The sequence below is a fragment of the Montipora capricornis genome, chromosome 7 (genome assembly GCF_036669925.1).
Source record: "Montipora capricornis isolate CH-2021 chromosome 7, ASM3666992v2, whole genome shotgun sequence".
Classification (NCBI taxonomy): domain Eukaryota; kingdom Metazoa; phylum Cnidaria; class Anthozoa; order Scleractinia; family Acroporidae; genus Montipora; species Montipora capricornis.
This window is the reverse complement of record NC_090889.1, coordinates 12,308,198-12,320,697: the sequence shown is the minus strand read 5'-3', so window position 1 is coordinate 12,320,697 and position 12,500 is coordinate 12,308,198. Positions and strand designations below refer to the sequence as shown.

The following is a 12,500-nucleotide window of genomic DNA, read 5'->3' as shown; positions in this document are numbered from 1 at the left end:
TGTCAAATTGGTTTCGATTGGAAAATGCTGCACGTAGCTACTCCGAAAAAAGCCGTGGAAAAAGTTGTCAAGCCAACACAAGCGGATACAAATGATAAATGTCGGTTTTGTCCGTTCCAGTTTTCCGTTAAATACGGAAACTTTGGCAATTTAGTGAGGCCGTCTTCAGAAAATCTTTACAAAATCTCGAGTACAACGACACGAAGACTTTGGCAGAACTCTGCGAAGAATTGGGATTTTCAGTTCCGAGGTGTTCCAGATTCTCGGAAAGGATTTGCAAGGCTTGTGGAAGAAATCTCAGAAGAACTCACAACTTCTACAACCAAATTAAATGTGCTTTAGAGAAAGAAGGCGACAAGGAGAACGAAAACGTGGCGGCACAAGTAGCAGGATATCTGCAAGCGAAGGAATTGCGGCATAAACGGGGATTGCCCACAACGATCTCTCCCAAGAGAAGAAGTCCGCAGAGGAGGAAAGTAGAACGAGCTAGAGTACCTGCTAGAAAGTCCCTGGGCTTTGGGGAAACAAGCCAGTCTGTTCTCGATCGGACATTGTCTGATTTAAGTATAAACGAACTCGTTGGGCAGCCCTCGACACAGATAAAGGTGTTAGTGTTAAACCCAAATCAACGCACCGAAATAAAGAGCAATTTCTCCGATGAATCAAAGTCTCTAATTGTGAACATTTTCAGGAAGAAGTGGCAAACTGTGGCCAACACTGTGTTTAGACATCCGGAGGTAAAAAGTAAACTTCTGAAGTCGTTGCAACGTGTTGTAGACGCAGAATTTAAAGAGTACTGCAAGGACACTAGGAAATCGATCTTGCTAGCAAAATCTCCAAAAGAAATTGCAGAATTCACCAATGAGAAATTCCTCGAAGAGGTTCACCTTTCGTGTCCTTATTGGGAAGCAGCTATTAAAGGTGCTCCTGGTGTTGAAAACCTGACTTCTAGTGAAAGTGGGAGCAAAATAAATGCCTTGGCGCTCTCCAGTGCTGCAGTTGCTAGAGCTAGAAATCAAAAGATGTCAGCACTTGCTTACCGAATGTCAACAATACTCTTCCATAGTGGCGCGAAAAGTGTGGATATTGACAGAATGAGCAAGTTAGGGGTCTCCATGTCAGCTGAATCGACGGTGGAATTCCAGCGAAAGATGGGAGAGAATTGTAAATGTAAACTCCTGACATGGAAGGCAGAGATAGAAAGAGTTAAGCACAGCATCTTGTTCTTGCAGAATGTAATGGAAAATCAAACAGGAAAGGAAAGTGCTCCTGAAATGTCAGTGTCAGCAGTGAAAGATTACAGATACTTTGATGATGATGTGCACAAGGACTGCAAGGATTTACTTGCTAGCATTGCACAAGGTGGAGTTTTGACATTTTCAATTGTAACTGCAGCAATAGTGCAACTGAGAGGCACCATGCTACCAGAATATAAGTAAGTGCGATTTAAAGCTTGTTTTATAATTTGACTGATACAGCCTGCCTAGTCCAGTTTTGAGCTGTCATAAAAAATTTAAAAGGTTATTTATTTGGAGACCCAAGGTACAACAAATGCTGCATTAATCTGGCTTTTGCTATGGTGCTACCAGGGAAACTGCTACCTGATAGTAATGTTAATATTAATTACAAGTATACCAAGTGTCTAAGGTCTCATTAGTCAAATATGTATAACCTGAACGTCAAGAAATTGGACTGTTTCCTTGGTTGCAGTTTTAAAAAGTCAGCAATATGGTCCATATTGTCAACCAGGATAGTCATTCTATATATTTTCCTTTCCAATTTAGGATTGTGGTTGACAATATAGATCTGACGGTCCATGCCCGTATCCAGACGTCTGAATAAACCAATCGATCTCTACACTGGACCCAGCAATATGGTGTTGTCAATAGAGTGATTGAACCACAACTTGATGAAAAATGCCCGCGGATACCTATGGAGGACATTGAGCTGGAGGATCTTCTTCCTGTGAAAGTGGTGCAGGACAACCTGGTAAACAGATGGGCTGTCCTGGTTAGTAGAGTAGTAACCAAGTACCTCGACTATTTCAAGTCTTTGCAAGATGTTGTAGTTCACCACATCACACACAAGTATTCTAAAGTCATGTCAGAAAAGTCACAAAGTGTAAGTTAGACTCCATGATACATGTACCCTGTCCCTTCTAACATTAAGGCAGTATAGACATTACTTTTTTTTTTAAATACCCAGAATAAATTTTGCTGCAGTGTTGATATTATAGTGATTTAGAGCAATTCTTGAATGAAGCTGAGTTGTATGACGAATTATGCAGATCAAGGTGGGTGTTAGCCTACAAGGCAATAGCAGAGTCAGATAATGCCTTCCAGGACTTGCATAATTTTCATATCATACAAAAGCCAATTAAATTGTTTTATTACTTCAAAATATTTCCAGCACCATTTTTTGACCTAAAAAGTGTCGTATTTCATTTGAACCAATCAGGGCTTACTCCTTGGCATTTGTACGTTATTTCAGTGACTTTTTTTTCTGATGATATGATAAAAACATAAAAGGTACTCTCTCATTGCGACAATTAGAAACTTGTTAATATTTTCTATACTGGCTAAATTTGCAATGTTTTCTTAAATGCATCAACATTTTTCCCTGGGTGATGTCAATGATGCAATAATATGAGGCTATTATCACACCATTGACATCAGTGGTGATAATATCCTGGCATTTTCCAAATATGGTTAACACTAACCACTTCTGAAGAATTAGCCAGGCTATCAAAGCCAATCATAAATGCGGATTTTTTTTATTAAAATAAAATAATATCTTGCATGATTTTTACTGCTTTCAGTGTTCTCTTGGTCTGGAATTCCTCAACCCCAATGTAGCAGGTGATCATGACATGGCACAGCTTCTGATGAAAAATCAAGAAAACTATGTCCCAGTTCTCAAGGTGAATGATGACGTGTCATGTCTCCTGGCTACCATACCCATGCATGGGGATCAGTTGTTTGAAGAAAGAGCAAGGACTACCCAGTGGACATACCAGCTTGGAGAGAGTGCACTTGATAGGCTCGATGGTCTTGAAACAGAATTTGCGGACTGGCATGCAAAGTATAATTTGTACATGGTATGTGAAAACTTGCCAGCTTTTTAAAAATAGATTTAAAGTAGATCTAGCTTTCCAAATGACTATTATTATCGGGATCCCGAGGACCACAGGTCTGTCAGTTACACAATTGTCAAGTGTCGCTCTCATTGAACAGTTAAAGTTGATTTTCTTTTTCTGTCATTTCTGTTATTTTTAGTTAGAGTATGACATGTTTGTGCTGGACTCATCTTCCAAAGAGCTTGGAACAACTAGGGCAAGTATCAATAGGACAGCCAAAACAAATGCAGCGAAGGGGATTGAATCCCACTACAACGAATACAAAGACTTTCACAATTGTGAAGTAGAAGGTCATATTTGTGCTGCCTTCATGGAAATGTATGACATGAGCAACATGGAAGGTACAGTATTCACAATTTTTGGTTTGTGCAAGTGGTATCATCATTTTTAATCATACATTAGTTTAACTTTAAATTTATTAACTTTAATTTATTGTCACTGAAAAGCCCTCATTAGGGAGTGTCAATAAAGTTTGTATTGCATTGTACTGCCAACCCAAGTATTGCACAATTGAAGGGGAATGTGCTACCTTATATGTTTGGTAATAAAATTTGAAGGATGTGCTGTTTTGAAAGCTTGGTATTAATTTTAGTAATAATTCATTTTGCTTTCATGTAACTATGATGTCATGTGGTGTAGATGTCCCAAGGTGCACTGTGCCAGAGAGGAATGAACAAAGGGACGAAAGACGGAGATGGCTCTTTAATGTGTGTGTGGCCTTTGTGCAGAAATATGTAGTGGAGCAAGAGGGAATCCAGCCATTGGTGGAGCAAATTGAGGAACTTGAACAGTGTTGTCAAGGAAGGTTTCCATGCAGGCTTGGAGACTGTGAAAAGTCTTATGCTCTGCACTCAACAAGGGTTAGGTAAGTATATAAAATCAATTGGGCCAAATTTGTTTAACCCCTGTTAATTGAATGACATGTAGGGTTGCTTTGGACAAACTAATCACAATCACAGATACAGACATTTTAGCGAGCCAATCAGAACTGTAAACAAAAACACTTTGGTCAACAACGCAGTAGTACTCAACTCACTTGACTGAAAACCTCTGCAGTGGCTTATGATTAAATGCATCTATGTTTTCTTGCTTAGGCATGAAGTTCAAAGACATTCCCATGTCCACAGTCCATATCAGAATGATGAGCGCGACACATATGGTTATTTCTTCTGCCGTGCAGCATGTGGTCTTGTATACTCAACTAGAGCAATACGTAACAGGTAGGCCAATCAACTAGCAACCATTGTAGAAATATTTTTTAGCACAACAGTACCACTGGTACATAACTGTTATTACTTGTAGAGTAGATTTTAATGATTAAGAAATAAATAAAAGGTCACCGCTTGGCAACCACAACCAATCCATTTGTGCATGATATTTATAAAGCGTTAAAAGGGAAGCCGATTCTCCATTGTATTTATATATATATATATATATATATCAACTAGCTTTTATATATATATATATATATATATATGCACACATATAGTTTGCACAATGGAGAATCAGCTCTCCTTTTAACGCTTTATTGGAGACCCGACGCGTTTCGGCTTACGCCTGCATCAGGAAAGGAAAGGAAAGGAACGGAACTTTATTTAAGTGTCTAGTCGTTCTAGCGCTGAAGCACTAGTAGGGGACACTGTAAATTGAAATTAACAATTAACACAAATCAAGTCAAATGTTGGTTTTTGAGGAGAAGTACCCGGAGTACCCGGAGAAAACCTCTAGGTGCAGAGTAGAGAACCAACAAACTCAACCCACACGAAATTGGTGGGAGGCGAGTACTCTCACCACTAAGCCAGCCCTGCACCCCATCAGGGGTCTAAACTCATCGTATTCCTTTACAAAAGTGTCTTAATTGGTTGCTCAGGTTTCCATGGTAGTGCCTCTACAATATATTATATATAATACATTTGTACAGGCACTGCCATGGAAACCTGAGCTTCTGGCCACCCCTCGAGTTCATCAGGTTTCGAACTCCAGGATACAACATTATTAGTGTTTGACTCTGCCTCAGGAGTCCCTATTTCCTTTTTAACTAACTAGTTGGAAGGATCACATACTTACACAAAAGAGGGAAAATATCAAAGTGGAGAGGCAGGAAGGAAACAGAAACACTTGCATAGGCTGTGATTGACTGGGAGAACATTTGATTTTGTTCTTGTGATTTGGAGTGTTCAGAATTGTTGGGTACAAGTCATGACTTTTGTGTAATTCAAATCAAATGTTATGGTTCATGCTAAGAAGTTTATTGAATTTTGTTCATCTTTTTAAGGCACGAAGTCCAAGAACACCCCAACTTCACTTTGGCCCAACAAGAAAGCACAGAAAGTCAAACGACCAGTGCAAATGAAGATTTTATATTCAACTACCACAAATCAAAGCTGGTAGTTGGATTGACTTTATTTGAATTTGATGATGCTATCAAAGAGGGTGATGGGGAAAGGCTTCATGAGCTCTACAAGTTTGCCCTTCTTATTTTCAAAGCAAATGGGAAATCTAAATATGCCTGTCATTTTTCTTTACCTGGTGAAATTAGGGGGGCTGTTGTCAGAAAAAGGAGCACACAATCTTAAGTGGAACAGGTTCTATAATAAACATGGTATCAAAGGTGGAAATATCCCTCTTGATTTAAGAATGGAGCACATGAACAAGGTTGTGAAGACAATGTGGAAAGCACTGGGCTCCAATATCAACGAGAAATCAGCAGAAAGAGTTGCTAATACTGTAGAGCCTGTGGAGCTGATCATGGATTGCATCGACAAGGACTGTGGACTCAGTGCTAGAGTTGGGTTTCGAGCTCAAGGGAACCCTGAAATTGCTGTTGCACAGGTCACGAAGGACTTGATGCAACTCAGAGCCTTTCGACATCAGAGTGGCAGACTAGGGCACCCATCGTTCATCAACTTCCCATCCAATCTTCTCAAAAAGTTAGACTACCGTGAACTCCATTCTTGGATGACAGGCCTCATGAAAACATGGGAAACTGTGTACAAACTGAGGTCTGAATGAGAAGGCAGCAACAAAATCAATTTACTTCTAGGTACTATTCCGAAGTAAAATTAATGATCAGTACTTGCCAGCTCCAAATTTGTGACATTGACAGTTTTAGTTTACTCATGTTTCCACAGAGAACAATTGTTGTAATCATGAAAGAAGGCAAAACATACCATTCTTTTTATTTTACCACTGGTACATAACTGTTATTACTTGTAGAGCAGATTTTTACACTTTCAAAATTTTTGCTTAGTGTGCACTTATCACACTTGTGAAACATATTCACCTGAAAACAAAGCTATTTATTTTATTTGTCAATTCCAATGATGAAAGTAACATTACTTTGAAAAAAATTATGCTGATTTGTCAAATTTCCTTTCACTAATTACGGACCTTCGGAGTAAATTGACTGTGTTTTGGACCTTGTTTACGCAACAAAACCTCACGAGCTTTTCAGGATGAATAAAAAAGTTGTTGTTGCTTCACTTCTTTGCCATATCATTCTTTGGCAATAAAACATCTCATCCTATGTTGTTACACTCTGATAGAGATCATCTTGACGTAACTATGTTCCCTCAAATGGCTGATAGAACCCTCGCCTGGAAGCTCGGGTTCTCTCTTTGACTTCTCGGGAGAGTGGTGATGTCCAGATGATCTTTATCAAAGTAGCAAGACATAGGATGCGACATTTTATTCGTTCATTAATTAACCCTTTCATTCTCCTTAGTGAGAACTATAATTATACTCTCCCCAGTTTCTAGTTGGGAGAATTTTGTTGTCCATCGATTAAGTAGCCTGAAGTTGATGATTGTCTCAATTATCATCACCTGTTTGCTTAACAGTGTAATGAAATTATAAGGAGAAGTTGCATGTCGATCACTTCTGGAAGTGAAAGGGTTAAACATAAGAAATAATATATAAAATCTACTGTAAATCTTACATTATGTCCAAGTCACATGGTTCACCTTCATTGTCATGCTCAGACCCAAGCAGGTACTCCATGTCATAGGTGGTAGTCTGCGAAGAAACAGTTTCCCCAGTGTCACCACATGAAATGTCTTCACAGTCATCAAACACATCATTTAGAACTTCATATATCATCATGGCATGTTTAGCAGAAAAAACTGGAACAAATTTCAGGACATCAACAAGTGAAAATAGCTTGTCACAATTCTCAATGATGTCTCCAACAAGCTGGCTTGAAAATCCGTGACAGTCTCCAAATGCCATAATGGTAATGGACGTAATGCTACCTTTCAACTCAAGCAAGGCACTGTGCAGGAGCTGCTTGTCATCTTGTGACACCTCTCTCACTTTCATGGCAACTTCAGTTAATTCAGTTTCACTTGTGGTGATACGACACTCACTTCTTCCACAGTTGCACTGCAATGCACAGGTGCTACAGCAGTCATGGGCTGGTTGCATAGGGGTGATGTTGGCATCCAGTGAAGCATAAGCTGCCACCCGAATGCAACCAGGCATTCTGAGAAAGTCTTTCACTTCCTCTTCACAATGTGCTGCTTGTTGTCCGTGGTAATACAATGTTACCTTTGAGGGCAAACCATCTCTGCCAGCACGACCGGCCTCCTGATGGAAGTCCAAAATGCTTCTTGGTGGTCCATACATGATGACCCTTCTGATGTGGGGAAAATTTACTCCCATACTGAGGGCTGTTGTGGACAACACAACTCTTGGAACTCCATCTTCTTTGAGGCCTTTGGTGTGCCTTTCTTTGTTGCTTTCAACTGTAAGGGAGTGGTAAATTCCAATTAAACAATCTTCCCTCTTCCTTGACGTTCTCGGTGAGAATGCTGCATTGTCTAGCTTTACCAGAAACCAGTTCACAATTGTTGCTATATCCCTCACTGTGCAACAGAAGATCAGAGTTTGCGGAGTGAGTGGTCCCTTCTCTTTAAGTTCATTTACAAGCCAGGTCAGCTGTGCTATTGTTTCATCCTTTTTGACCTTTGCAACTTTAAACTTCAGGTTTTCCCTGTTTGGACTGACAAACAACTTAACCATTGTCTTGTTCATTGTCAGTTGCTGATAAATGGTTTTCTGCGTGCTTTCGTCCGCAGTGCCTGTAATAGCCAGAAGGGGCACTCCTAGAAGGAAAAAAGAAATATACTCGTTCCAAAAAAATGTTACTATAAATGCTATACACTCTCAAAAAAGAAACGATCGTTTTCAATTTACAAAACATGTTTCGACATACTCATGTCATCTTCAGTTGCAAATGAGCTTTTCAACGGTTGTACATTTGAATTTATGTTAAGGTATGTTGCAAAATTACATGTCAGAACTTGCGTACAATTAAAATATGAAGTGTGAAATGCGCAGAAAACAAAAATAGCGCACATAGCAATAAAATAAAAGACAAAAGAACAACGTAATTAAAAAGAAAGAGACAAATCTAAATGCCTCAACTGCTGATTAAGGATGGGATTTTCCCACTTAATGTGCAATGCCTCTTTGATCTTAATTTGGAATTTTGAGGCGGCAGAATCTAAGATCGTGAAACATTCTGTGTTACAAGAGTCATGACAGGCCCTAGATGACTGCAGGTGTCTGTAAACATGCGAAGACTTGTCCGACAAGAGATGCTCACGAGCACGCGTACGTAGGTGGCGAGTGGTCTCGCCAATGTAGCTGGCATTACAGCCAGCACACGAGAATTTATAAACGACACGCGAACGTAGACCTTGCGGTACTGAATCTTTCACGCTGAACATGTTTCTAAGTTTAAATGTACTAAAGACCAACTTAATATCTAAATCAGCTTTGCAATAGTGTTTGAGTAGTTGTCTTAACTTGGTCTGGGCGATTTCAGAAAACCGGCCAACATAAGGGAGTTTATAGAAGTGCGTAGAAGTTTTCCCGGAGTTGGATGAGGCGTCCCGCCCAGTCAGAGAAGAACTCATTTTCTTAGAAAGATACCTGTGGATAATCTTGTCGATCACCCACGACGGAAAACAATTTTTCCGTAGTAAGAAAATAAGCTTCTTGACGTCCAGATGAAAACCAACCCAGGAATTGTTGATCTTATATACTCTGTCTAGTAATGTTCTGACTAGACCCAGTTTGTAATTCAAAGGGGCGAAGCTGAAATAATTAGTAAGAAGACCAGTAAATGTTTTCTTGCGATATACACTAGTAACAATAGATGGATGACCGTTGTCTAGCAATATGTCTAGAAAAGATAATTTCTTATTGATTTCCCTTTCCATTGTGAAACGGATACTTGGGTGCCTTGCGTTGATATAATCAAAGAACAAGAGCGCATCATCTTCGTTATTGAACAAACAAAAGGTGTCATCAACATAGCGTCTATAGAACAAAACTTGGGAGGATGAGAAATTATCTAACCAGTTTTTTCATGGTGTCCCATAAAAAGGTTTGCGAGGACTGGAGCAAGGGTTGAACACATGGCAACCCCATCTACTTGGTCATGAAACGCACCCTTGAATAAGAAGTGGGTCCCTGCTGTTGCGAAGGAAAAAAGGGTTTTAAGGTCAGCGGGGCTTATCGCAAGGCCAGGATTACCCTGATAAATGTAGGTGACCGCCAAGTCAATGCACTCATCAAGGGGTAAACTAGTAAACAGACTCTCAACATCAAAAGAGACCATAAACTTCCCAGAGGTTGGTAGCTGGTTGATTTCATGTACAAATGAAAACGTGTCGCGGACGTTGTAGTCACACGGGACATGAGGCTCTAAAAGATCGCAAAGGAACTTAGATAGATTATAATTGTAGGTGCCTATTGAAGATACTATGGGTCGAAATGGAGGTGTTTCATTAGGCTGCCGAGCCTTGTGCATTTTAGGAAGGCCATAGAGCCTAGCTGGTTGAGAACCAACTGGATAAATTCTCTCATATGTATCTTTGTCTAAGTGACCCTTATTTTTAAGTGCTCTTAAAAAACGTTGTAATTTGCCCTCCCTTTGTAAAGTGGGGTCATTATCAATAACCTTAAACTTAGAAGTGTCACTTATAATGGCAAAAATACCCTGTTCATAAGCAATCCTGTCCATGACAACGACGCCATTTCCTTTGTCAGGCTTCAGTATCACAATGTCCTTGTTCTTTCTCAGTTCCTTTAATATCTTGAAGTTCCTTAAGTCCGCCACAGAAGGTTGGTGTGAAGAAACATATGAATGGGCAAGATGAGAGAGGTCGGCGACCAGCTTTCCCTTTTGTTTCCCGTCGATTAAATTTCTGACCATAGTGCGATGAATCAGTTCGAAACAAGAAAACACATCCGTTTTGTTGATGGTGGGGGTACAGATAGAATGTGAAAGACCGTATTTAAGTATTCCAAGTTGCTCGGACGTGAGGTTCTGCGAAGAGAGGTTGGTAACTGTCTCCGTTGGAGAAAATGGTAGAACCATGTTTCGCGTTAGGTTTTTAAGTTTCTTCTCGTGGGTGGCTATAACACGTTTAACAGCTTTTCCAACATTGTATTTTACACTTCGATAGAGGATGTATCGATCGATGTTGTTAACAACGCCATTGATATGGTCGGCCAACCTGTCTCTTACAAGGGTTAGCTTACTGAATTCCTTTCTTCTTTTGGCGATTGCACTTCGTAGTAGACGTTTTCGAATAGCATGTACATCATGTCTACTTGTATTTGGTAGTTGAAAACAGATAAATTTCGGAAACACATTGAAGGATAAACAGTTTTTGAGAAAATTCAAATCCAACTCAGCTTTGCTTACTTTGATAGAAGTCTTCTCAAACTTCCGAAGGTCAGAGATGCTGACTTTCTTACCATATTTTCCTGCTATGTCGTGGATAATATTTCCAAACGGACGTAAAGATAGCAGAGTAACAATAACTCTCAAAAAAGAGAGGTTTTCTGAAATCGCCCAGACCAAGTTAAGACAACTACTCAAACACTATTGCAAAGCTGATTTAGATATTAAGTTGGTCTTTAGTACATTTAAACTTAGAAACATGTTCAGCGTGAAAGATTCAGTACCGCAAGGTCTACGTTCGCGTGTCGTTTATAAATTCTCGTGTGCTGGCTGTAATGCCAGCTACATTGGCGAGACCACTCGCCACCTACGTACGCGTGCTCGTGAGCATCTCTTGTCGGACAAGTCTTCGCATGTTTACAGACACCTGCAGTCATCTAGGGCCTGTCATGACTCTTGTAACACAGAATGTTTCACGATCTTAGATTCTGCCGCCTCAAAATTCCAAATTAAGATCAAAGAGGCATTGCACATTAAGTGGGAAAATCCCATCCTTAATCAGCAGTTGAGGCATTTAGATTTGTCTCTTTCTTTTTAATTACGTTGTTCTTTTGTCTTTTATTTTATTGCTATGTGCGCTATTTTTGTTTTCTGCGCATTTCACACTTCATATTTAAATTGTACGCAAGTTCTGACATGTAATTTTGCAACATACCTTAACATAAATTCAAATGTACAACCGTTGAAAAGCTCATTTGCAACTGAAGATGACATGAGTATGTCGAAACATGTTTTGTAAATTGAAAACGATCGTTTCTTTTTTGAGAGTTATTGTTACTCTGCTATCTTCACGTCCGTTTGGAAATGCTATACAGTGTGAGCTGTAGATGTTTACCAAGTTTATGAACATTTAGCCCAAGCAGATGAACCTATGCATCAGGGGGTTAGCCTGTGCAGTGTCATATGATCAATGGTACTCATGCATTAGATATGTTATGTGTAGCACATCTATAACTAGCACATAGCCGGTCTCATCTGCTTGTGTATGCCCCCATTCACACGAAAAGGTAAGGTAACATCTTTATTTATTGAGGGTACTAGAAAAAAGAAACAGTATGAACACTAACAAACCAGTGGTCCTCATAATAAAATATCAAACTAACAAGTAAAGTGTGATAAAAAACCTATGAATAATGAAAAATATTTCGAAACAAAAGTAATAGTCTGTGTATACCAGTAATTAATATGTATGATTACCAAAGCTTAAGCACATTTGGTTTTCCTCTATAAAAGTTGTTTACTGATTCTTCTTTTGTACTGAAAATTTACTGGAAATTGAAAAATTAAGTAAAAGCTTATAAGAACTCTTAGTTTAAGCAAATCATCCAACTTTCTGTCACTGAATTTAAACTATGAGACTTTAGTAAATGCTATCCCAGAAGGATGCAGACTAATGGCCCTTTATTGTGTGCATTTAATACTCACCCTCTTTACACATCGACCTTAAAATGGATAGTTTTCCATAGGCCTCCCTGAATGCTGATGATTTAGCTGCTTTCCCTTTACTTTTCCTGCAATAGGAAGGTTTGCATGCATCAATCAACCCACGCAAAAAAAGCACAACTTCAATCAAACGTTCACTCAGCTATATCGATCTGTAAGCCAGAG

General features: G+C 39.4%; 1 protein-coding gene and 1 pseudogene across 1 annotated transcript in view; both read left to right on the top strand.

Annotated features, from left to right (window-relative positions):
• LOC138055649 (hemicentin-1-like) overlaps positions 1-12,500 on the top strand; it is a 72,430-nt gene that overhangs the window by 39,009 nt on the left and 20,921 nt on the right. The window lies entirely within an intron of this gene.
• On the top strand, positions 1,925-6,606 carry LOC138058192 (uncharacterized; annotated as a pseudogene).